General features: G+C 33.4%; 1 long non-coding RNA gene across 1 annotated transcript; it reads left to right on the plus strand.

The window, feature by feature from the left end:
- The first annotated feature begins 450 nt into the window (after positions 1 to 450).
- On the plus strand, positions 451 to 13,283 carry LOC141553251 (uncharacterized). The gene is made up of 3 exons (XR_012485348.1): positions 451 to 532; positions 1,577 to 1,638; positions 13,123 to 13,283. It is a non-coding gene; the product is annotated as an uncharacterized LOC141553251 (long non-coding RNA).
- Positions 13,284 to 26,373: the final 13,090 nt, after the last annotated feature.

The raw sequence follows: 26,373 nt of genomic DNA on the forward strand, positions 1-26,373 counted from the left end.
TGAAGGTCTCAAGATTAAGACTTAAAACTTTGGTCTAAAGTTTATATAGCTGAGGAAAATAATCCAGAAAAGTTTCTGCTTGAAGCTTTTATATGTACATTAAAACATATAATATTGGTCAGTATAGCATATGAAGTGAGTTATTTTCTATGCTTAACTGTTTACTTTGCCTTTTATATGGAGACCAGTAGGTAAACTGGGAGCTGAGGTTTACAAAATCAAGGAAGCTACAGCTGGAAGGACTTGAACACATAGTATTGGAACATAAAACAGAAGTTGGGACTGGAAGGAAGGTGTCTTTGAGGTCATCTATAGGAACAAACCCAATTCAATAAGTATTTATTATATGCCTATTATGTACAAGGCACTGTGGTTATTTAAAGGATTACAGAATTTAAAGCTGGAAAGGAATTTAATGATCATTTAATCCATTTCCTGCATTTTATATTTAGGAAACTGCAGCCAAGAGGGATGAAGTGATTTGTTTAAGATGACACAGGTGGCCAGTAGCAGAGCCAGAATCTGAAGTCAGGTATTCTGATTCCAAATTTTTTTCAAGATACATCACCTCTTACTTGTGTTTCTAAGACATCTTGCTAAGACATCTAAAAGTGATAAAGAGAAACAGCTGGAGTAAAGCTAATTGTTATTTTTAAGAAAGAGAAAAGCTTGCTTGCATGTTGGTTGAGAATATAAAAGAAGACTTTGCAGTGTAGTGTTCTGTGGAGGATCTCAGGACTAGCCCAAGTCCTTGGTCTTAGTGGAGGAGTGAGGAAGACAAGAGACCCACAAGGATGGTCAAAGATGGAGTCCATTTATTTCAAGTCTTCTCAACCCCTAAATATCTTAGTACAATTATATCACCACAGCACATTGAGCAAGTACTAACTCTAAGCACCCTGCTATTGATATGTAAATGCATCTTTTTACGGTAAGTATCCCTTGTTTCAAGTAGAACACAGTGGTCAGTCCTCATCTCTTCTCTCCCTTCCCTTCCACTTCTCAGGAAGGCTAAATTGCTCTAAGAGGAGATGAGAGCTGAACCAGATATTGTCAGCAAGTTCCCTCTGGGCTGAAGGGTTTTATACCTCACTGAGAGTTCCCCCACTGTCTGTGGCTCTCTGCATTGCAGCTTTACCAATATTAAAATTACAGTTCTACTCTGGGAACACAATGGAAATGGATAAAACTAAATGTTTCCTCTATGAAAGGAAAATAGGACAACATTATTCTTGACTAATTGGCACAATCATCACTATATTTTAGATAGTTGGGGGGAAAGTTTTCATTTCCTGTAAATTAATTTTAGGTCAATCTATCCCTAGGTGTACTATGGTACTTATAATATCTATAAATGTTTTGTTCCTTTTGAATGATTTCCAAAGAAATTTGATACTATTATTCTGCCATCTGAATTCCTGGATATCCCCCTGCATTTGCTAAAACTTGAGAGTTAAAATGACATATTTAAAATGTTTTATGCACTCCCTTTTCACTTTTCTAAGATCTTTTGATCCAATATTATACAAATTTGAGTGGGTTTTTTTTTTTTTTTTGATGGCTCATGATCTCTCAGGACCTGGACAAGAAGTCAAGAAGATCTGGATTCAAATGTAGATTTGGACACTTACTTAGTAGGTATGCGACTGGATAAATCACTTAATCTCTCAGTTCAAATAACTGAGAATATACTTGCCAAGATAAACTTAGAAACTAAATGAATATAATTATAAAATATTTTTATACAAATAAAGTCAGACTTAATATTTGGAGAAATATTAATTGTTCATGGGTAGACTGAGTCAATATAATAAAAATTACAATTCTATATAAACTAATCTACTTATTCAGTGATATTCCAATTAAATGACCCATTTATTCTGTTGAGCTTGAGAAAATGAACAAAATTAACTTGGAAGAACAAAAGGTCAAGAATGTCAGAGGATTTAATTTTTAAAAGTAAAGGAAGGAGATCTAACACTACCAGATCTTAAACCATATTATAAAATAGTAGTTATCAATCAAAATGATCTGGTATTGGTTAAGAAATAAAATGGTAGATCAGTGAAACAGAGGAAACATACCCCCATACAGTAGTAAATTATTATAGTAACCTTGTGTTTGATAAAAATAAAGATCTAAGCTTTTGAGATAAAAAGCCATTATTTAATCAAAATTGATGGGAAAACTAGAAAGTAGTCTTATACTACTGACCAAGATAAGGTCAAAATGGATACATGATCCAGATATAAAGAGAGATATTATAATTAGAAAAATATGGAATATATCACCTATCAAATATATGGTTAGGAGAAGAATTTATGAATAAACAAAATATAAAAAGCATTATAGAATGCAAAATGGGGAATTTTGATTATATTGAGTTTTAAAAGTTTTTAAAAATAAATCCAATGTAGCCAACATTAGAAGGAAAGCAAGAAATTTTGAGTGAAATTTATAGACAGTTTCTCAGATAAAGGCTTCATATATAAAACATGTAGAGAACATTTTCAAATTTATAAGATTATAAGTAATTCAGTTGATAAATGGTTAAAGGACAGAAACAAGCAGTTTTTGAAAAAAAGAAATCAAAGCTGTCTATAATCATATAAAAAAAAACCCTGAATCAATATTGATTAGACAAATACAAATTAAAACAACTTTGAGGTAATATCTCACATCTATCAGATTGGTTAAAATAATAGAAGGGAGAAATGGCAAATTTTGGAGGGATTATAGAACAATTGGGACACTAATACACTATTAGTGAAACTGCACTGATCCATCTACTTTAGAAAGCCATCTGGAATTATGCCCTAAGAGTTATAAAGCCGTGTATACTCTTTGATCCAGCAATCTCACTTTTAGATCTGTTTCCCAAATTGATCAAGGAAAATGGAAAAGGACCTATACATTCTGAACTATTCATAAGAGCTCTCTTTAGTTTGGCAAAGAACTAGAAATTGAGTAAATGTCTATCAATTGGGGGATGGTTGAATAAGTTGTGGTATATGATTGTGATATAATACTAATGTGCTGTAGGAAATGACAAACAGGTTGATTTTATAAAAAACATGAAATAAAGAAGAATGAAATGAAATTGCATAAAGCAATAAAACCAAGAGAATGTTGTATATAGTAATAGCATATTATTTGAACAATAATTGAGAATGACTAAGCTATTCTGAGTAATATGAACATTCAAATAAACTCTGAAAGACTTATGAAGAAAAATGTTATCTGTGAAGGTCCGGTTGTCTCTAAGTTATCCTTCCAGACTGCCATCTCAACTCAATCTCCCTAGATTCTCCTTGCAGACTGCCCTCCTCTTTTATCCTAGCAAAGATTGGGCTAGTGAGAACTTAACAGGGCTTGTGAGAACTCCTACAGCCAATGAACTTGCTACTTTTAAAGTTGTAAACTCCCCTTAAAGGCCTGAACCAAAGGTGTGAATTCTGAGCTAGAGAATTGCCCAGACAACCTGATAATCCTTGTAATCCTAATAGCTATCCACTAACTAAAATGCTATCCTCTAAAAAAATCCTCTTTATTCTGAGTATTCTATCACATTCATATACCATGATTTATTTAACCATTTCCCAATTAATAGGCACCCCTTTCATTTGTAATTCTTTAACACTATCAAATGAACTATTATAAACATTTTTACATAATGTGTGCCATGACCTCTTTCCCTTATCTTTTTGGGATGTAGACCTAGTAGTGATATTGCTAAGTCAAATAGTTTAGTAATTTTGGGGGCATAATTCCAAATTGCTGTATAGAATGACTGGACCAATGAATTCATCTGTTTTCCTATAGTCTATCCAATGTATGTTATTTTTATTTATTTTTTTGGTCAACTTTGTCAATTTGATGTATGTGAAGATGTAAATCTCAGTTACCTTAATTTCCATTTCTAATTATAAGTGATTTACAACTTTTCATATGGTTTAATATAACTTAGATTTCTTTTCTCTGAAAATTGAGTGCTAACACTTATTCCTAAAATGTCTGATATAGAGTATCGTGACTTTTATTCCAATAAAATGAGGAAAACCTTGAGAATGAAAGAAGTTGGAAGAAACCATTTCCAATGTCACTTTTTTTTTGACATTAACAAAATTGAAAATAACCTGTTACCATTGAGATCATTCCTGTTTTTTTTTGATCCTCTTCTTTTCTTCAATACAGATATATTTTTTAAAAATCTCCCTCTTTTTGTTTCCCTTTCTTTTCCTCTCTCAGCTTATTCTGAGGTCTAGCTCCAATATCATTATTCCTGAAGATCTTTTCCATGCATTTGTATCTATTAATTGTTACTTTTCCTTCTATCTTTTGAATGTCTTAAAAAAGAGAAACAAATGAACAAATAAGTTGTGGGATAAATTCCATATGCCTTTGAATTGGTCTATTTGGACAACTTTCTTTTTCTGCTTCTCATAAGAATTATTCCTCTTTATATCTTTGTATCCTAAGTAAATAATTCTTGAGAGCTTTCCATTTCTACTAATTTGATTTCCTATTCCTCCTGTTTTGATTTCATTTGTAGAATTTTAGACCATGGGATGTATCTACTCTTGAATTCCTTGAAACCCATTTTCCTAGAGACTCTAATATTCCTGACTTTCCTCATTGTCTAAACCCTTACTGGAATGGTCATTTCTCCCAAAGATTTCCATCATTTACAAGCAAAGCCCCTATACAACCTAGCAACCAACTCTTTCTTATTGGGACCAAAATCAGGTCTCTCCACCTTTTCAAGGATGAAATTTCCATTAAATCAAGTCAAGAAAGTATTAGCTGATCTGCTTTTGGCAGAAGGCACTCCAACTGACAGGATTAAATCTGTTTATCTGCTGGTGATTGCTTTCTGTGAAAATCATAGCAGCTGATGTGTTCTGGCCTTTCCTTACTGATAATTTCATCTTTCAGAAGGTACAGAAAGTGATGAAGTAAATTGCATTATGGATTTGATTCTGATTGGCAAAATAGAAATGACAAGAAGTTTGAAAAAATATAGTCTGACATGTACCCTAGTTTCTAGGAGAGCAGATTTCAAAGAGTTCAGAAGTGATAGGAGATTGGCAGGATCTCCATATATTAAAACTTTAAAATTAAAGCCAGTTTAAGAAATAAGGAAAGACTTGGTAATGGAATTCTGTTAAAGTCATTGAAATTAATTATGACAAAAAAGAGGAAACGTCTAAAGAGACTAATGTAGTTGTATAGGGGCTTTCTTGATAAACCCAGACTTTTAAAGATAAGAATTAATTAAGGACAAATATGAGAGGATAAGACCATAAGAGTAATGTCAGGAAGACTGAAGTTTAGAATGAACCAAGGATTATAATACATCCTAAAAACAATAAAAAAAGATTTTTAAAACTTGAGATGAGATCAAGAGGAAGCTCAAGGAAGAGATAGTCCTAAAGAAGAATATAAATAAAGTATCCATGCACCAAATGGGAGAGTAGTTCACATTGTGAAAAACTCACATGAGAGACATTTATCATAGCCACAAAAGATGCCATTTATAATGTGAAATGGCTCATGGACTTAATAAGATATGACTAAACAATATTGAAATATATATGATTAAGCAAGATGCTTCTGGTGTCGGGGACTTTTAATGTTGGAGGGAAGTAAGGACAGGGAAGAACCTAGAGGAAAACAAAGTCATGTGTATCTACATGACTAGGCACAGAATGAGACTTGAGGAAGTAGGGTGTGCTTTTTAGATTTGCTAACAAGGCAGTCTAAGAGATTCAGCCTATTTTTGTATGAGACAATGGGAACAGGATATGTGGATAAAGTTCTGACTATGGACTGATTAAAGTTCCCTTCCAAATCAATTCTTTAAAAAAAATTTTTTTTTCCCAGAATTAAAGGTAAAAGATTTTTTAAACATTTGGAATCCCAAATTCTCTTTCCTTCCTCTCTCCCACAAGAAATGTAAAATCATACAAAACACTTCCGTATTAGACATGTTGTGAAAGAAAACACAGACCAAAAGAAAAAGTTTTAAAAGTATGTGTCAATCTGCAGTTAGTCTCTATCATTTCTTTCTTTTGAGGTAGATAGCATTTTTCATCATGAGTTCTTCAGAATGGTCTTAGATCATTATGTTGCTGAAAATAATTAAGTCATTTCCCAGTTGATCATTGTACAATATTGCTCTATGTAAAGTATTCTCCTAGTTCTGTTCCCTTTACTTTGCCATCAGTTCATGTAATTTTTTCCAGACTTTTATGAAATCATTCTGCTTATCATTTCTTATATGATAATAGTATTCTATCACAATCATATACTTCAATTTGTTTAACCATTCCCTAATTGATGCGCAGTTCCTCAATTTCCAATTCTTTGCTACCGCACACACATACAAAAGCCACTACAAACATTTCTGTACAAATAGGTCCTTTTTTTTTTCTTTGATCTCTTTGGGATATAGACCTAAAAGTGGTATTTATAAGTCAAAGGTCATGCACACTTTTATTGCCCTTTGGGCATTGTTCCAAATTGTTCCCCAGAATTAAATCGGTTTACAATTCCATCAGAGTATTAGTGTCCCATTTTTCCCACATGGTCTATGACTTTTTTCCTTTTTCTTTCCTCCATATTAGCCAATCTGATAGGTTTAAGGTAGTCCCTCAGAGTTGTTTTATTTTGTATTTTTCTAACAATAGTGAATTTCAATAATCAGCCATGGGTAGCTAAGTGACAGAGTAAATAGAATGTCAGAGCAACTGTCAGGAAAACTCATCTCCTGAGTTTAAATTTATCCTCAACATTTACTAGCTGAAAGTGAGCCTTGGCAATTCACTTAACCCTGTTTGCCTCAGTTTCGTCATTTGCAAAAAAAAAAAAAAAAAAAAAAAAAAAAAAAAAGAGATGAAGAAGAAAATGGCAAACCACTTAGGTATCTTTGCCAAGAAAACCCCAAATGGGGTCATGAATGTTGAATACAACTGAAATGATTGAACAAAATAAAAAAATCAATAGTGGTTTAGAGCTTTGATTTTTATTTATTTATTTATTTTTTACTTTAAAACTGCCTGTTTCACCATTTTTCAATTGGGAAATGATTTTTATTCTTATAACTTTGATTCATTCTCTGTATTTTTTGAGAAATGAAACCTTTATCAGAGAAGCTTGTGGTAAGAATCCCAAAACTTGGTTTTCTGCTTTCCTTCTAATGTTGGCTGCATTGGTTTTCTTTGTGCAAAACCTTTTTAGTTTAATGTAGTCAAAATTATCCCATGTTCTCTACCTCTTGCTTTGCCCTAAATCATTTCCATATTCATAGATCTGACAGCAAACTAATTTGCTTATGGTATGGTCCTTTATGTCTAAATCATGTACTCATTTTAACCTTATCTTAATATACAATGTGAGATGTTAGTCTATATCCAATTTCTGCCAAATTGCTTTTCATTTTTCCCAGCAGTTTTTGTCAAAATAATGAGTTCTTGGGGCAGCTAGGTGGTGCAGTGGATAGAGTACCAGCCTTGAATTCAGGAGGACCCGAGTTCAAATTTGGTCTCAGACACTTAACACTTCCTAGCTGTGTGACCCTAGGCAAGTCACTTAACCCCAGCCTCAGGTGGGAAAAAAAAAATGAGTTCTTAGAAGTTCTTAAAAGCTTAGATCTTTGCGTTTATTCAACACTATATTACCATGGCCATTTATTACTGGGCATTGTATACCTAAGCTATTCTACTGATCTAATGTAGAGGGCCAGAACTCTGGAAAAGTATTCTTGAAACAAGGATACTTACAGCAAGGTGTTTATTCAGTGTGATTGATGAGATAATGGTTCTCTAGTTCACTTATATTTAATACTTAGTATGGTGATGTAATGATTCTACAGTTGGCATATGCTCAGTGTGCTGTAGTGATGTAATTGTACTAGGGTATTTAAGGTTTGAGAGAACTGGAGAGAAAGAGGGGGCTGAGAATGTGAGTGAATGTGCTCAAGCTTGAGCTCAGACTCATAGACCTACAGACTCACAGACTCCAAACTCCAGCCTCCAGACCCTATCCCTGAGCATCCTCATGGTAACTCTTTTGCTAAGATCAAGGCCCATCCAGAGATCCTCCAGAAAGCTAGCCTGGACATTACAATCTAATGCTCTATTTTTAGCCAGTTCTAGATTGTTTTGATTGATTTGATGATGTTTTAGATCTGGTATTGCTAAGTCATCTTCCTCTACATTTAAAAAAAATAGATTCCCCTAATTGTCTTGACCTTTTTTTCTTCCAGATTAATTTTATTTTTTTTCCCTAACTCTATAAAATAAGTTTTTTGGTAGTTTGATTGGTTTGGCACTGAATACATATATTAATTAAGTAGAATTGTTATTTTTATTATATTGACTCAGCCTACTCATGAGCAATTATATTTTTCTAGTTGTTTGACTCTGACTTTATTTGTGTGAGAAATGTTTTGTTATTAAGTTTATATAGTTCCTGTTCTTGCTACCCTCCTCTTCAGATATTCTATTCTTGATTTTGGCTCCTTTGTACTGAATTTCTGACCCACACTTGCATAGATAGGTCTCTTCTATTGCTTCCCAAACTTGGAGTATCCATCAGTTCCAGGGACATGTTTAGAGAATAAATACACAGGGAGTGCTTAGTTTGGAGAGGAAAAGATAGAAGATATATGATACCTGTTTTTAAATATGTAAAAGGCTATCATTACAACAATGTAAACAAAGAACAAGAACAACAAAAAACCCTGAAACTGAACACTCAATAATTATAGTGTTCAAGTTTGACTCCAGAGAAGAACTGAAAAAATCTATTTTCTCCCCTTCTCTGCTAAAGCAGGGTCAATGAGTATGGAAAACTACATATACATTTAATCAATATTGATGAGTAGTAAGTTTTTCCTTATTCTTTTTAATATCTTTGTTAAAAGAAGAATTAATGTAATCACAGAAGGCAAGACATTTCAATTAAATCATTTAAATCAAAATTAAACAAAACTAAACAAAACAAAAATTAAACAAAATTAAACATCTATATGAATAAGTCTTTAAATAATTTTTTTAAATGATAGAGGCTTTAGGTCATAAAGTGGATGACCTACTTTATGGGTAGTACATAGAAAATATCTTGTGATTGGCTAGAGGATTTAGTTAGACACACCTCTGTGTAACACAACAGGTCACTTTGGAATTATGTATTCCAGCGAAAGGATAGTTTATGAAGCTGAATTTGGTGTTGAAAGATTTAACTGCCTCATGGAGGGACATTTTTAGATGGTCACCAGATAAGAAAAAGTAAAGTATAAGAAGCATGGAAAGGTAGAATTTATGAGGAGTCAGAGTTCATCTGAATAAATACAAAAACATTTTCTCCCAATTTGTAAGGAGTTGCTTCCAATGTGATGAATTTCCTGTTACTTAATCTCTTAAAGTATAGACTGGTTGACCATTTGTAGACAATGTTACAAAGTTGATTCATTCTTTGAATAGAGATTGGATTTTGATGATCTCTCATGTCCCTTCCTTTCCAAGTTTATAATTTTGTGATTATGTAAATGAGATCTGGATATACAGGTTGAAGCAATTAGTGAAGGAATTAAATGATTTCTTCTTCATTTTTGGATGTCAAATCAAATTTTGTTAGACACATTTAAATTTATTAAAGTGATAAAGTTTTGTGTTGAATGGTTTGTTGCTAAAAAGAGAAAAGAAAAATATATACCTGTTACTGATCCTTATATGATGAGTCTGTAGAATAAAATGTATGGCTATTTTGTGAGCCAACAGAATTATGACTGTGGCTGTGGGAAAAAATGACATTTTCTGTAAAGGGAACAAAGCTGTATGAGGTTACCATAATGTCTAATCATTTTATTATAGTGTCTGGTCTTTTTGAAAATAATTATTAGATAGCAAGGGGCAACTCAAGTGATTTAGGACAGACTGCTGTACCTAGAGTCAGGAATACTCATATTCCTAAATTCAAATCTGGCCTCATGCATTTATTAGCTATGTAATTCTAGGCAAGTCACTTAACCCTTTTTTTGCCTTAGTTTCCTCATCAATAAAATTGAGCTGGAAAGGAAATGGCAAACCACTCCATTATTTTTGCCAAGAAAACTACAAATAGGATCATGAAGAGCCAGACAGTTGAAAAATGACTCAACAACATTAACTAGCAAAATATCGATGGTTAGAGAAGAAGTTTTGATATCAAACTTTATACATATGGATTTTTATTGAGTCACTATATTGATTTTTGCTGTTCCCAGAAGTCAAAAGGAATATTTGTCTCTGGTGTATCAGTAAGGATTTCTTGGCTCCTGCCTCTTCCTCTTCCTCTTATAACATACTATGTGGAGTCAGTGGATATGCCACTCTTAGCCTTTTAGCTTGACCCCTCCCCAGAAGGCATAATTCCCTCCCACCTTCAACCCCCATTTGTCCCAATCAAGAGTAGGACTGAGAAGATTGAGACTAAGTAAAGACCTGCAGGAAGGGAAAAGCATTTTTCCAATACACTTTGTTCCAGAAAGGTTTCTTCAAACCCTTTACCTTCCTTACAATCATCTCCTTTCTATTTCCACTTTCTTCCATGTCTCAATTCTCCCAAAGCTCACCCTATTCCTTTTGTAGCCTGTTCTAACCAGTCCCATCTTACAAAATTCAGTTATACTTATCCTAGTACCATTTTTGATATTGGATTTCATACCCTATTTCTCCCTTTTCAAGAAAAATCAGCTTAGGCAACAAAGGAAGTCTTATTTCTTTTTTGCCTTAGAACTGTTCAGATTCCATCCATCCCCTTCCTCCTTTCCCCCACATTTGGGCGGGGGAGAGAGTAGGGAATCTTCTAGACAAGATATTTCTGGTACATTTTGTGTAAGGTTAGATCTAAATGTGTTTGACTTTTTAAAAATACTTTTAAATGGAATATAGCTTGTTTAATAAATCCTTTAGAATCCTAAATTTCTTTGCATTGCCTCCTAAATCCCAAAACAGATAAGTTCATCTGTCCCTTGCCTAGAAAAATGAAGAGATTTGCAAACCATTCTCCAATTGATAAATGGTCAAAGGATATGAACAGACAATCTTCAGATGATGAAATTGAAACTATATCCACTCATGTGAAAAACTGTTCCAAATCACTACTAATCAGAGAAATGCAAATTAAGACAACTCTGAGATACCACTACACACCTGTCAGATTGGCTAAGATGACAGGAACAAATAATGATGAATGTTGGAGGGGATGTGGGAAAACTGGGGCGCTAATGCATTGTTGGTGGAATTGTGAAAGAATCCAACCATTCTGGAGAGCAATTTGGAACTATGCCCAAAAAGTTATCAAACTGTGCATACCCTTTGATCCAGCAGTGATACTACTGGGCTTATATCCCAAAGAAATACTTAAGATGAGAAAGGGACCTGTATGTTCCAAAATGGTTGTGGCAGCTCTTTTTGTAGTGGCTAGAAACTGGTAGATGAATGGATGCCCATCAATTGGAGAATGGGTGGGTAAATTATGGTATATGAATGTTATGGAATATTATTGCTCTATAAGAAATGTCCAGCAGGATGAATACAGAGAGATTTGGCGAGACTTACATGAACTGATGCTGAGTGAAATGAGCAGAACCAGAAGATCACGATTCACTTCAACAACAATACCGTATGAAGATATATTCTGATGGAAGTGGATATCTTCAACACAAAGAAGATCCAACTCACTTCCAGTTGATCAATGATGGATAGAAACAATTACACCCAAAGAAGGAACACTGGGAATTGAATGTAAACTATTAGCACTACTGTCTTTCTACCCAGGTTACTTATACCTTTGGAATCCAATTCTTAATGTGCAACAAGAAAATTGGATTCACACACATATATTGTACCTAGATTATACTGTAACACATTTAATATGTATGGGATTGCCTGTTATCTAGGAGAGGGAGCAGAGGGAGGGAGGGGAAAGTTTGGAAAAATTAATACAAGGGATAATGCTATAAAAATTACTCATGCAAATGTCAAAAAAATTTATAATTATAAAATTAATAAAAAAATGAAGAGATTTATGATTTGCAGGTAGTATGTTCTAATGGGTGATAACAATACAGTCTGATTGATTTCCTTCCTTCCTTCCTTCCTTCCTTCCTTCCTTCTTTCTTAATATTAACATTTTGTTAGTGGTGGAGTTATGAACTGATCCAATCATTCTGGAGAGCAATTTGCAACTATGCCCAAAGGCCTATCAAATTGTGCATACCCTTTGATTCAGCAGTGTCTATAATGGGTCTGTATCCTAAAGAGATCATAAAAAAGGGAAAAGGATCCACATGTGCAAAAATGTTTGTAGCAGCCCTTTTTTGTAGTGGCAAGGAACTGGAAACTGAGTGGATGCTCATCAGTTAGGGAATGCCTGAATAAGTTATGGTTTGTGAAATGGTCATGAAATATTATTGTTCTATAAGAAACAATTAGGATGGTTATTTCAAAAAGACCTGGAGAGACTTACATGAACTGAAGTTAAGTGAAGTTGGTAGAACTAGGAAAACATAGTATACAGCAATAAGATCATGTGATAATCCTGATGGAGGTGGCTTTTTTCAAAAATGGGATAATTCAGACTAATTCCAATAGACTTGTAATGGAAAAAAAAATCTGCACCCAGAGAGAGGACTGTGGGACTAAATGTGGATCACAACATAGTATTTTCACCTTTTTTGTTGTTGTTATTTGTTTGCTTTTTGTTTTCTCATTTTTTTCCTTTTTGATCTGATTTTTATTGTGGTGCATGATAAATGTAGAAATATATACAGAGGAATTGCACATGTTCAACATATAATATTTCTTGCTCCTAGGAGATGAGTTGGGGGGAAGGGAGGGAGAAAAATTTGGAACACAAGGTTTTGCAAAGGTGAATGTTGAAAACTCTTTGCATATATTTTGAAAATAGAAAGCTATTATTTAAAAAAAGAGAAAACAATGCCATCTTCTCCTAACCCCTTTCCCATGTAAAAAAAATATAGGAATAAGTGTTGGAGGAAATTTTTTTGGTATGATTTGGAGTCAGAAAAGGGTTATAATACTAACTCCATTGCTTACTCTCTTAATCTATTCCAAGTTGTCAGTCACCTCTGCCCTAAGGAAATATAAGGGAAGAATAAGGAAAATTATTTATACCATTAAGAATTGGCCAAAAATGGAATGGTTGTAAGAGATGACCAGCAGGATGATTTCAGAAAGGCCTGGAGAGACTTACATGAACTGATGCTGAGTGAAATGAGCAGGACAGAAGATTATTATATACTTCAACAACAATACTATATGAAGACCAATTCTGATGGATGTAGCCCTCTTCAACAATGAGATGAACCAAATCAGTTCCAGTAGAGCAGTAATAAACTGAACCAGCTACATCCAGCGAAAGAACTTTGGGAGATGACTATGAACCACTACATAGAATTCCCAATCCCTCTATTTTTGTCCGCCTGCATTTTTTATTTCCTTCACAGGCTAATTGTACACTATTTCAAAGCCCAATTCTTTTTGTATAGCAAAACAATTGTTTGGACATGTATTTAACTTATGTTTTAATATATTTACTGTGTATTGGTCAACCTGCCATCTGGGGGAAGGAGTGGAGGAAAGGAGGGCAAAACCTTTTTGCAATTGTCGGTGCTGAAAAATTACCCATGCATATATCTTGTAAATAAAAAATTATAATTAAAAACAAAACAAAACAAAACAAAAAAAAATGGAATGGTGAAATGGAATGCCTTGGAGGATTGTGGATTTCTCTGTCTCTGAGGGATTTTAAGCAATGGTTGTCAGAACATTTGTAAAATGTGTTGTAAAAAGGATTGTTGCTCAGATTAAGGATTAATAAATTGGTCTCTGAAGTCCATTTTGATTTTGAAGAATTATGAATTGGTTTGACCTATAAGGACTTTGTCCCATGATCTGAAATGCAAAAAGATCTCCTCATATATCCTATTGATTCTACTTTTTAAAAAATCTAACAATTTCTTCCTTTCCTTTTTAGATTTGAGGAAGAATTCTGGATGCCAAAAAGTAAAGCTAATGGGTATTGTCATGATAGCTTTAAAAAAAAAAAGTGTTTTAATGTAGAGATAACCAAAAATAGTGGCTGGGAAAAGCAGTTTTGGAAAGAATGTCTTGGAAGAAGAATGGCCAAAGGCAAATTCTGGAAGAATTTTAAAGTGGCCAAAGCTATTAGAATAAGGAACAAGATAAATTAAATAAACTATATAGTTTAAATAAATAAACTATACAATCCTATTTTGCTCAAAATTATCAATATGATTCTGAAGGAAATTTTATTTCTAAGGTAAGTGTTCTGAATCTCAGTGAACTGACCTGTGATGTCAGTAGATTAGGATTTTGAGGGAGTTCTCACCCCAGTGAATGAAATGTTCACATAGTCATCATAAAGATTTTTAAAAACTTGCCAGACAGCTTGAAAGATTTCCTGATTTGCCCAAGATGACGAAGTTAGTGTTTTATTGATATATCTGCAAAGCAAATGCAAGCATAAAAACTTTTCTTTTTATTGATTCTTAAATATCATACCATATTTTGATTCAAAAGTAAAAAGTTTGGGCATTTAGTGGAGAGAATAAATGGGTGAATAAATGAATGCATGAATGATTGAACTGACATGGAAATCTGGTACACTTACTGGAGCTGAGTCCTAGGAGTAGAGTCCAGTGGAAGAGGGATGAGAAGGATGCTTGAATTCAGGCAGTGTGGTTTGGAAATTAATTTTAAGAACTAAAAATTATGAGAAAAATATTTCCTAAGATAGTACTCTCTAGAGAGTAATATTTCTGATGATGTTTTGGTAAATACTCATGAGTCCAGAAATACTATAGAAGTAGTCTGATGTAATGGGTAAATTGTTGCACTTGGAGTAAAGAAGAATGGAGCTGAATCTGATGTTGAATCTCAACTCAGACACTTCTTAGCTTGTGAGATCCTGGTCAAGTCTATTAACTTCTCTGTATTAGTTTTCTCATCTCTAAAATGAAGATTTGATAATCCTTAATGTCTCTTCCAGCTCTAAATATATGCTCTTTCTTGATGTATATATTCAAAGTGAAAGTGAAAAACCTATTTCTCAATGATATTATCAAAAATATTAAACTCTGACATGATAACAAATTAACTTATCTCTGAAAAGTATTTTTGAAGGCACCTTTTCTCTTTCTGCATGAAAGCTGTATTTCTTAATGCTGGCAAGCTAACACTGAGATTGAACAATGTAATTGAAAAGGTCTTTCTCTATTCTGTTGATGATGTTTATACAGAAATGTGCCTTCAAAAAATTGGCTTCATTCCCGAGCAAGAGAGACTTCAAAACATGTGATATTGAAGAGGAACATGGGAATAATATTTGGACCTGCAAAGATAATGTTGTTATATGGTAGAAAACCACAGGAAACTATTACTATTTGGTTCCAGCTGCAATGTCCCTATTTAAAGTGGTAAAAAGAAATACACGCAAAAAACGTTCGTCTTTCTCCCTTAAATTTAGACTTCTTTCTATTCTAAAACATTGAAATTGCCTGGAATCTTTTTGAGGTTGTGTAAATTCACGTTTATGTAATGCTTTAAGGTTTGTGAGATAGTTTATTTACTTTAATGCTAAGAAGTAAAAAGTGCAAGTATTATTATCCTCATTTTATAAACGAGGAAACTGAGAAGTTGAGAGATTGTGATGTATCCATGACCACATTATAACCTATTTTGTTAGAACTTCTCTCATACAAAGAAGGGTTTATATTGCAGAAAGTAATCAGAGTCCACATTCACAATTGGCACAGTCTCATTCCTTTTTCATTCTAAAATATTTTTGGTCCCAAATGCCTCCAAAACTTCTTAAGGCCAATAGGGGAAATTTGGCTAGGATCCCTGAACACTCTGTGTGTGTGTGTGTGTGTGTGTGTGTGTGTGTGTATGTATGTGTGTGTGTTTGTGACAGAGAGAGACAGAGAGACAGAGAAAAAGAGAAGGAGAGATAGAGAGAGATAAGCATAGGTATTTCACAGGCTTCTGTCCTGGGCCCCTTCTCTTCTCTCAGTTCCCATAATTACCATCTCCATTATGATAATATTCAAATCTTTCTATCCTGCTCCAACCTTTCTGTTGACCTATAAATTTACATTTTCAATTGACCTTCAGACATCTTGAACTTGATATCTGTAGACATCTTAAAACTAACATGTTCAAAATGGAAGTCATTATATTTTCTCCTAAACCTTCCCTTCTTACTACTATTGGGGATAGTATCATCCTTCCAGTCCCTCAGGCTTACAATCTACATGACATCCTTAATTTATCATTATTTCTTATTGCTGTCCTCCATAGCTATTCTGTTGTTAAGGCCTGTAAACTTCACCTTTAAAGCATCTCTCAAAAATGCTCTCTTGTCTTTTCTGAGACTACCACTGCACTAGTACACTTCACTTCACGCCTTCATTATTATAGTAATCTGCTGGGTGGGTTTGATTCCCAATGTCTCTCCCCACTCCAATCCATTCCCTATTCCTAGATCCCAAATCATTCTTTCCTCTGTTTTCTCCAACATATTCTGTACACTGTTTCTTTCCCAGACAAAGAAGGTTTAGATTTGGGTTCATTTAATTACCCTCTAAATCAGCACTAGGCAATCCCAGACATGCCATATCCCTTACATTATCTTCACAACTGCAATTTACCTTTAAATATATGGGCACAACATCCACATGGTCCAGTGATAATTGTTTGTTCATTGTTTTAAAGAGGACCAATGACATCATAGGGTGGTAACAACTCATACATTAATTGGATTTAAAAAAAAAATTAAATTAAATTTATTTTATTTTATTTTTTTTTGCTGAGGCAATTGGGGTTAAGAGGATAGAATGAAATTGGTGTCTTTGATACCTGACCAACTCTAAGTTATCTACAATGCCTGTTTCAGTCATCCTCAAGGCTGTTAGAATAAATTATTTTCCTCTGGTCATTTGATCAAGGGAAGCCTTCACATACAAGGAATAGATATCTCTCTAACTTAATAATGGGTTTTAGGCCTGTTAGTTACCTTTAACCTGGTTTAGCCCATATGCCAAAATGATTTTATTGAGAGTATGACAATTATGAAGCAACAATTAATTGGATTTGTGACAAGTAATGTTAAGCCACTCAGTAAAAAAACAAAAAACAAAAAATATTTATTAAGTATTTTGGGGGGACAGAGTTAAGATGGCAGACAGTAGATGCTTCTCTGTGTGAGCTCCTGTAAGCTTCCCTCAAATCAATAGCAGATTAAGCTTCTGGACTGGTTTAGGAGTGACAGAACCCACAGATTTTTGGAGTACAACAAATTTCCACACACAGGGAACCCCAGGGCAAGGAGTTGGGGCAGGAAACCAGGAGGGGAAGCTACTTTGAGGCTTATAGGCTACTCTGTCCTAGTTACAGGCCAGTAGTTCAGCAGATTTGCCATAAGACACTCAAAGCAAATATGAAAGGCAAATTATGAGCCCCTGAACCCCAGAACATGGGACTTGGCCACACCTACCCAGCACCAGAAGTCAATCAGAAACATATGTCCCAGGGCAAACTGAAGCTGCCTCTTTGCCTTAAGAGCAGAGCTCAACCCTTAAAAAAAAAGTGAGCAAAAAAGCAAAAAGAATTATTTTATGGAGAGAACAGACCTCAAAACCTGTGGTTCCCAAAGGCAAATTGGCTTTAGATGAAGCCCCAAAGGGTGATATGAGGTGGTCCCCATTTCATAAGGCTTTCTTGGAAGAATTCAAAAAGGATCATAAAAGAGAGAAAAAAAATGGGGAAAGGAAATTAAATATTTGTAAGAGGGTATGGAAAAGGAAAAACAAATTATCTGAAGAAACTCCTTAGCATACTACAAAATAGATTTGATGAAATGGAAAAAGCATATAACTCCTTACAAAATAGATATGAAAAAGAAACCAATCCAAAACCAACCAAAAGGATTTGGGGAAAATTGGAACACAAGGTTTTTCAAGGGTCAATGTTGAAAATTTATCCTTGCATATGCTTTGAAAAAAAAAAAAACTTCAAAAAAACCACATAGAGCATTAAAGGGAGAAGGTGGTGGATATTAACAATAATTAGGTTTTGGTCATAGAGCACCAGTTGTTCTCTATGCCCCAGGATAATGGTGTCACACATTCTGGTTTAAAAGGAATTATCAGCACTGGGGTCTTTTTAGTGTTGCTTTATACATATTGCCTACAAATTGACTTGAAAATATAATCAGTTGCAAGTCAAAAGATTCATCAAATGTTCCATTCTTGCTATGTGAACTAAGGAACAGTTCTTTACATAATTTGCCATTTACATATAATCCACTATCATCTCTGAGCTCCAGAGTTCTCATTTGCTATTTGATCCTATAGAAAGAGTTGGCTCCGGGAGGGGGTGGAGGGAAGGACGGGAAAATTCAGAACAGAAGGTAGTAGAAAGGATAATGTTGTTTAAAAATAATTACCTATGCATATGTACTGTCAAAAAATGTTATAATTATAAAATTAATTTTAAAAAAGAAAAAAAGAGTTGGTTCATCATTGTTTCCATTACATACTTGGTGATCTAGGCTTCTGTGCTTTGTATAGAGTGGAGTTTGAAAGAAGAGAGGGCAGATTGGAGAGAGGGTAATTAGAAGCAAAACATTTTTGAGGAGGGACTGGGTGAAAGAAGAGAGAGAAAATAGAATTAATGGGAGTAGGAATAGGATGGAGGGAAATTTAGATATCAATTTGTAAAAGAAAAGTTAAAGCAAATTTTTCTGACAAAGGCTTAATTTTTCAAACATATAAAGAATTGAGTCAAATTTATAAAAAAAATTGCCTAATTTATAAATGATCAAAAATGTGAACAGTTTTCAGATAAAGTAGTCAAAGTTATCTATAGCCATATGGAAAAAAAAATGTTCAAACTCTATTGTTTGGAGAAATAAGAATTGAAACAATTCTGATGACTACCTTATATCTATTAGATTGGCTAACAGGACAGAAAGGGAAATTGACAAATGGTAGAGGGGATGTAGGGAAAATGAGACATTAATGCATTGTTGGTGGATTTATGAAATAATTCAGTCATTCTATAGAGCAAATTGGAAGTCTATAAAATCATGTGTACTCTTTGACCTAGCAATATCACTACTAGAGATAAGGAACAAAAAGGGAAAGAATCTATATGTACAAAAATATTTATGGCAGTTCTTTTCTAGTGGCAAAGAACTGGAAATTGAGGGGATGTCCATCAATTGGGGAATCATTGAATAAATTGTGGTATGTGATTATGTTGTAATATTATTGTGCTGGGGCAGCTAGGTGAGCTGAGAATACCAGTCCTGAAGTCAGGAGGACCTGAGTTCAAATCTGGCCTCAGACACTAAACACTTCCTAGCTGTGTGACCCTGGGCAAGTCACTTAACCCCAATTGCTTCAGCAAAAAAAATAGAAACAAAAACAATTAAAACTGTTTTACTGTAAGAAATGAACAGGAAAAACCTGGAAAGACTCATAGCTAATGCAAAGCAAAATATATTGTGTACAAAGTAATAGCAATATTGTAAGAAGATAAACTATGAATGACTCAGCTATTATCAATAATACAATGATCTAAGACAGCTCTCAATCACTTATAATGAAAAATGTTATTCATACCCAGAGAAAGAACTCATAGTGTATGAATACAGATTGAAGCATACTTTTAAATTTTTTTTCTTATTTTTCTTGAGATTTTTTTTGGGGGGTTCTATATTTTCTTTTACAAAATGACTATTATGGAAATGTTTTGTATGGTCTATATCAGATTGCTTCCCTTTTCAAGGAGGGGAGAATTTGGAACTTAAAGTTTTAAAAATAAACGTTAAAAATTGTTTTTACATGTAACTGAGGGAAAAATATTAAATTTAATTTTTAAAATGAAAGAGTAAAATCTTTGTAAATATTGCACCACTTTCATGGTAAGAACCAGAAGGAGAAAAGGTAGAACAATCAAGGAATATCTTTAAAGACAAGTATCAAAATATGAAAGAAACAACTTGAGATCTTTTAAAGATCTCTAAAAAGGCTTTGGAAGATTACATTAATAATGAGCTGTAACATGAAGAAGAAAAATCTTGAATACCACATTGTTCAATTAAAGGGAACAAAGGGACAGCTTAGTGGCATAGTAGATAGAGCACCAGTCCTGAAGTCAAGAGGACTTGAGTTCAAATCTGGTCTCAGACACTTAACACTTCCCAGCTGTGTGACCCTGGGCAAGTCACTTAACCCCAACTGCTTCAGCAAAAAAGAAAAATTAAAAACAATTAAAGGGAACAAAGAACCAACATTCAGAAAGGAATTTTTTAAAAAAAATTACAAACATCTCAAACATTCTAGATTTCTTTAGTCAACATTTGAAAGCAGGTCATAAAGTAAAACAAAGGACCAAAGCAGTACAAAAAGAAAAAAATAAACAATTCATCATTAATCAAAAAATTTACTACAAAAGCTTGAGAAGCAAGAAAGAACCTTTAAAGATGAAGGATGAGGAAAATTTCTATTTGCAAAGTTTTTTTCTTCAATAGAAATTGAAGTTGAATCAAATGAAAAACAAAACTTTCATATTGTTAATATCATAGATAACAGAACAATTGTCAAAAGATGAAACTAATTTCTCAGTAAAACTGGAAAATGGTTGGGCTGGATAAAATTCAAAATAATTGTTTCAAATTCTTCACAGTGATACATGATTTAGTGATTTTCAGATAAAACTGATTTTTTCAGGCTTCTTTTTTAAAAAAATGAAACGTATTATAAATATGATGACAACACCAGATACCCCTTCAAATATAGAACAATTATATGTTTATGTACTTTATGCAAAACATTCTGTAAAATCATATCCTATCTGGGGAGCAAAACCAATGTGAGTGAAAAAGTCTTGGGGTACAATGAATAGTCTACTGTCAATTCAGTGATTATTAAACAAGTTACTTGAAAACACTGTAACTTTTATACAACCTTTGATGTTTACAACACTTTGCTTCATGGTCATCATTTCTTACAACAAAGTAATGTGCGTTCATGTATGATAATTTGTTTAATCATTCTCCAGTGAATGGGCATTTACTAAGTTTTTAATTTGTTTCTACTATAAAAATGATTTTAAAAATACTTTGGTGTAAATGTAGTATGTGGCATATGTACATTTTATTCAATAATATCCTTGTGGTATATACTTAGTAGTAGAATCTCTGCTTCAAAGGGTATGGACATAAGATATTATTTGATTAATTTCCAGAATGATTATACCAACCAGAGATGGTGTGCTTGCATTTTTATGCTCCTTTAATATTGACTATTCTAATCTTTTGTCACCTTTATCATTTTGTTGGTAAGTTTAAACTTCAGAGTTTTTTTCTCTCTTAGTAGTAGTACTTTGGAACATTCTTTCAAAATTTCTGATAATTTTAACTCATCTTTTGAGAACTTTTTATTCATATCTTTTGATCATTTATCTACTAGATAATGTCCGTTGTCCATGTATTTCTCTTAGTTGACTATCTTGGATGTCAAATCCTTGTCAAATATATTATATAAAAAGATTTTCTCAAGCCATTTGCTTTTTTTGGTTCTACATATATTACTTTTGTTTGTGCAAAAGCTTTTCAACCTTCTGTAATTAAAATTAACCTTTATTCTTTGTAATTGTTTCCATCTCTTGCTTTGCTTGGAATATATTGCTACTCATTACTGTAAAAGGTATATGATCTGCTTCTCTTCTGATTTTAATGGTGTAATATTTAACATTTTAATATTGTATTCATTTTGCATTTATTATGAAATGTGGTGTGTTAGGGCTAGCAAACTTGAAAATGCTGCTCCTATCCATGTGGTAGAGAAACACAGAATGTCTTCTTCTAGAAGAGGGTCCCTTCATCTTAGATGATCTAGGTGTTCATAAAGCCACTTTGTAGGATCCCTTCCATTCTTGCTAGCTTCCTTCCTTTCTTTCAAAAAGGAATGTTGCAGGGGCGGAGCCAAGATGGCAGATAGCAAATATGTCTTTCTGTGACCTCCTCTGAAGTTCTCTCAAACCAACAGCAGATTAAGCCTCTGAACTGATTTTGGTCAGACAGGACTCAAATACTTGGAGTTCAATACATTTCCAATAGAAGATACTTTGGAAGAATTTCAGAAAAGGTCTGTTTCAATTGAGCAGGGGGATAGTTTGCCAAGCCCAGACTGAAGACTATGGAGCCTAGGGCAAGGAATTAGGGTGGGGCATCCGAGCACTGGGGAATCTTATGGGAGCCTCTTTGGCTACTCTGTCATGATTGCAAGTAGGTGATTTAGCAGATTTTCAGTAAAATACCCAAAGCCAAATACAAAAGGCAAACTGTAAGGCAGTGAGCCCCAGGAGGCTGCAAATACCCAGCACTAGAAGTCAGTCATCAGAACTGCCCTAGGGCAAACTAAAGTGGCTATTGCCCTATTGACTTAAGAGCAAAACTCAACCCTTAAAAAATGAGCAAAAAAGGAAAAAGAACTCTGACCACAGACAGTGTTTATGGAGAGAGAGAACAGACCTCAAATGCTGAGGTTTCTAAAAGCAAATCAAAACCAGATAAAGCCCCAAAGGGAGATATAAACTGGTCCCCATTTCACAAGGCTTTCTTGGAAGAGAGGAAAGGAAATGAGATCTTTGCAAGAAGGTATGGAAATGGAAAAATAGAAATTATATGAAGAAAACCACTTAAAAATAAATATGATGAAATGGGAAAAGCATATTACTCTCTACAAAATAGATTTAATGAAATGAAAAAAGCATGTAACTCCTTACAAAATAGCTATGAAAAAGAAACCAATTCACTGAAAAACAGAATTTGTGAAATGGGAAAAAAAATGCAATGAACAAAACAATTAATTTAAAAATTCAATTGGTTAAATACAAACAGAGCTTTAAAAGGTAACTGAAGAAAATAATACACTAAAAATTAGAACTGAACATGTGAACGACTCAGTAAGACTTTGAGAATCAGTCAAACAAAACCAAAAAAATGAAAAAATAGAAAAAGTCCTCTTTGGACAACTGACCTGGAAAGTAGATCTAGGAGAGACAATCTAAGGAATTATTGGACTTCCTGAAAGCCATGATAAAAAAAAGAGCCTTGACATCATCTTTTAGGAAATCATCAAGGAAAACTGCTTTGATGCCCTAGAACCAAAGGTAAAATAGTCATTGAAAGAATTCACTGATCACCTCCTGAAAGAGACCCCAAAACTAAAACCCCAAGCAATACAGTAGCTAACTTTCAGAATTATCGTATCAAGGAAAAAATATTGCCAGCAATCAAAAAGAAACAAATTTAAATATCATTGAGTTACAATCAGGATTGACCAGGACATAGCAGCTTCCACCTTAAAGGATTTTAAAGTCCTTGAATCTGATATTCTAAAAGGGAAAGGAACTTGGATCACAGCCAAAAATCAACTATCTAGTTAAATTGAGCATTATCTTTCAGGGGAAAAAAATGGACATTTAATAATACAGGTGAATTTGATTTGTTTCTGATGAAAAGATGAGAGCTGAACAAAAAAAATTGATTTCCAAATACAGAACTCAAAACAAACATAAAAATGTAAAAAGGAAAGAACTCTTGAGAACTATATTTCTGTTATGGGAATACTTAGAGTGTGTAGGTATAATTTGATTTTGTTGTGATAATATGAAAAAAAACTACAGGTGGAAAGGGGGTTGTACTGGAAAAAAGAGAAAAATGGAGGTAAAATGAGGTAAATTACATCTCATGAAGAGGCAAAGAAGACCTATTACAATTGAGAGAAAGAAGGCAGAGCCATAAACATTGTGTGAATCTCTCATAAGATTTGGCTCAAAGAGAGAATATCAGACATATTTGGTTTCATAAAGAAACTTGTCTCACCTTATAGGGAAGTGGGAGGGGAAAGGGGCAAAGAAAGAGGAAGGCTAATAGACGGGAAAACAGAAGTAGTGGGGGAAAGGTGTAAGAAAGGGGAAGGGATTGTAAAAGGGGAGGGCTATTCTGAGGGAGGTGGTAGTCAGAAGCAAAATACTGGGGAGGAGGAAAAGGGGAAAGGAAAAAGAAAAGCATAACTTGGGGTAAATAAGATGGCAGGAAATACAGAATTAGTTATTTTAACTGTGCATGTGAATGGGATAAACTCTCCCATAAAACATAAATGGATAGCAGACTGGATTAAAAGACAGGATCCTATAATATATTGTTTACAAGAAACATATTTAAAATAGAGTGATACATACAGAATAAAGATAAAAGGCTGAAGCAGAATCTATTATGCTTCAGGTGAAGTTAAAAAAGCAAGGGTAGTGATCTTGATCTCAGATCAAACAAAAGCAAAAATAAATAATAAAAAGAGATAAGGAATGAAACTATATCTTGCTAAAGGGCACAGCAAGACTATACTAGTGGGAGATCTCAGCATTGCTCTCTCAGAACTAGATAAATCGAACCAGAAAATAAGAAAGAAATTAGGGAGGTAAATAGAATTTTTTAAAAGTTAGGAATTATATATCTTTGGAGAAAATTAAATAGAGACAGAAAGGAATATGCTTTTTTCTCAGTGGTTCATGGAACCTATACAGAAATTGAACATATATTAGGCCATAAAAACCTCAAAATCAAATACAGAAAGACAGACATAGTAAAGGCATTTTTTTTTCAGATCATGATGTAATAAAACTCATATGCAATAAAAGGCCAGAGGAAAATAGATAAAAAATTAATTGGAAACTAAATAATCTAATCCTAAAGAATGAATGGGTGAAACATCAAATCATAGACACAATCAATAAGTTCATCTAAGAGAATGAAAATAATGAGACATCATACCAAAATTTGTGGGATGCAGCCATTATTTAGTGCTATACCAGTGATTTTATGGAAAAAAACTCCAACAAAATAGATAAACTTCGAGTTATTTGATTAGAAAAGGAAAAGAAGAAAATCAAATTGTTAGAATAAAAAATGAAAAGGAAGAACTTTCCACCAATTAAAAGGAAATTAGAGCAATAACTAGGAGTTAGTTTACCCAACTATAAGTCAATAAATTCGATAATCTAAATGAAATGAAGGAATATCTACAAAAATGTAGATTGCCCAGATTAACAGAAGAGGAAATAAATTATTTAAATAGTCCCATTTTAGAAAAATGAAATAGAACAAGCTATTCATCAACTCCCTAAGAAAAAATATCCAGGGCCAGGTGGATTAACATGTGAATTCTATAAAACATTTCAAGAACAATTAATTCTAAAACTATATAAAATATTTTTTAAAATAAGGAAAAATGGAATTCTACCAAATTCCTTTTATGAACAGATATAGTGCTGATACCTAAACCAGGTAGTATGAAAACAGAGAAAGAAAATTATAGACCAATTTCCCTAATGAATATTGATGCAAAAATCTTAAATAATATTGGCAAAGACATTACAGAAAGTCATCTCCAGGATAATACATCATGATCAAGAAGGATTTATGCAAGGAATGTAGGGGTAGTTCAATATTAGGAAAACTATTAGCATAATTTACTATTATCAATAACCTAACTAACAAAAATCATATGACTATCTTAATAGATATAGAAAAAACATTTGATAAAATCCAACACCTATTACTATTAAAAACACTAGAGAGTATAGGAATAAATGGACTTTTCCTTAAAATAGTCAGGAACATATATTTAAAATTGTCAGTAAGAATCATATGTAATAGGATAAACTGTAACCATTCCCAGAAAGATCAGGAGTGAAACCAGGTTGCCCACTGTCACCATTATTATTCAATATTATATTGAAATGCTAGGCTTGTCAATAAGAGTTGAGAAAGAGAATTAGAGTAGGTAATGAAGAAACCAAATTATCACTCTTTGCAGATGATATGATAGTATACTTACAGAACCCCAGAGATTCTACTAAAAAGCTATTAGAGATAATTCACAACTTTAGCAAAGTTGCAGGATACAAAATAAATCCACATACATTCTCAGCATTTTTTTACATCACCAACAAAATCCAACAGCAAGAGATACAAAGAGAAATTCCATTCGAAATAACTTTCGATAGCATAAAATATTTGGGAATCTATCTACCAAAGGAAAGTCAGGAATTATATGACCAAAATTACAAAATACTTCCCACACAAATAAAGTCAGATTTAAATAATTGGAAAAATGTTAAGTGCTCTTGGATAGGCTGAGCTAATATAATAAAGATGACAATATTCCCTAAATTAATCTATTTATTTAGTGCTATACCAATCAGACTCCCA

Source organism: Sminthopsis crassicaudata, chromosome 2 (genome assembly GCF_048593235.1).
Source record: "Sminthopsis crassicaudata isolate SCR6 chromosome 2, ASM4859323v1, whole genome shotgun sequence".
NCBI classification, from domain to species: Eukaryota; Metazoa; Chordata; class Mammalia; order Dasyuromorphia; family Dasyuridae; genus Sminthopsis; species Sminthopsis crassicaudata.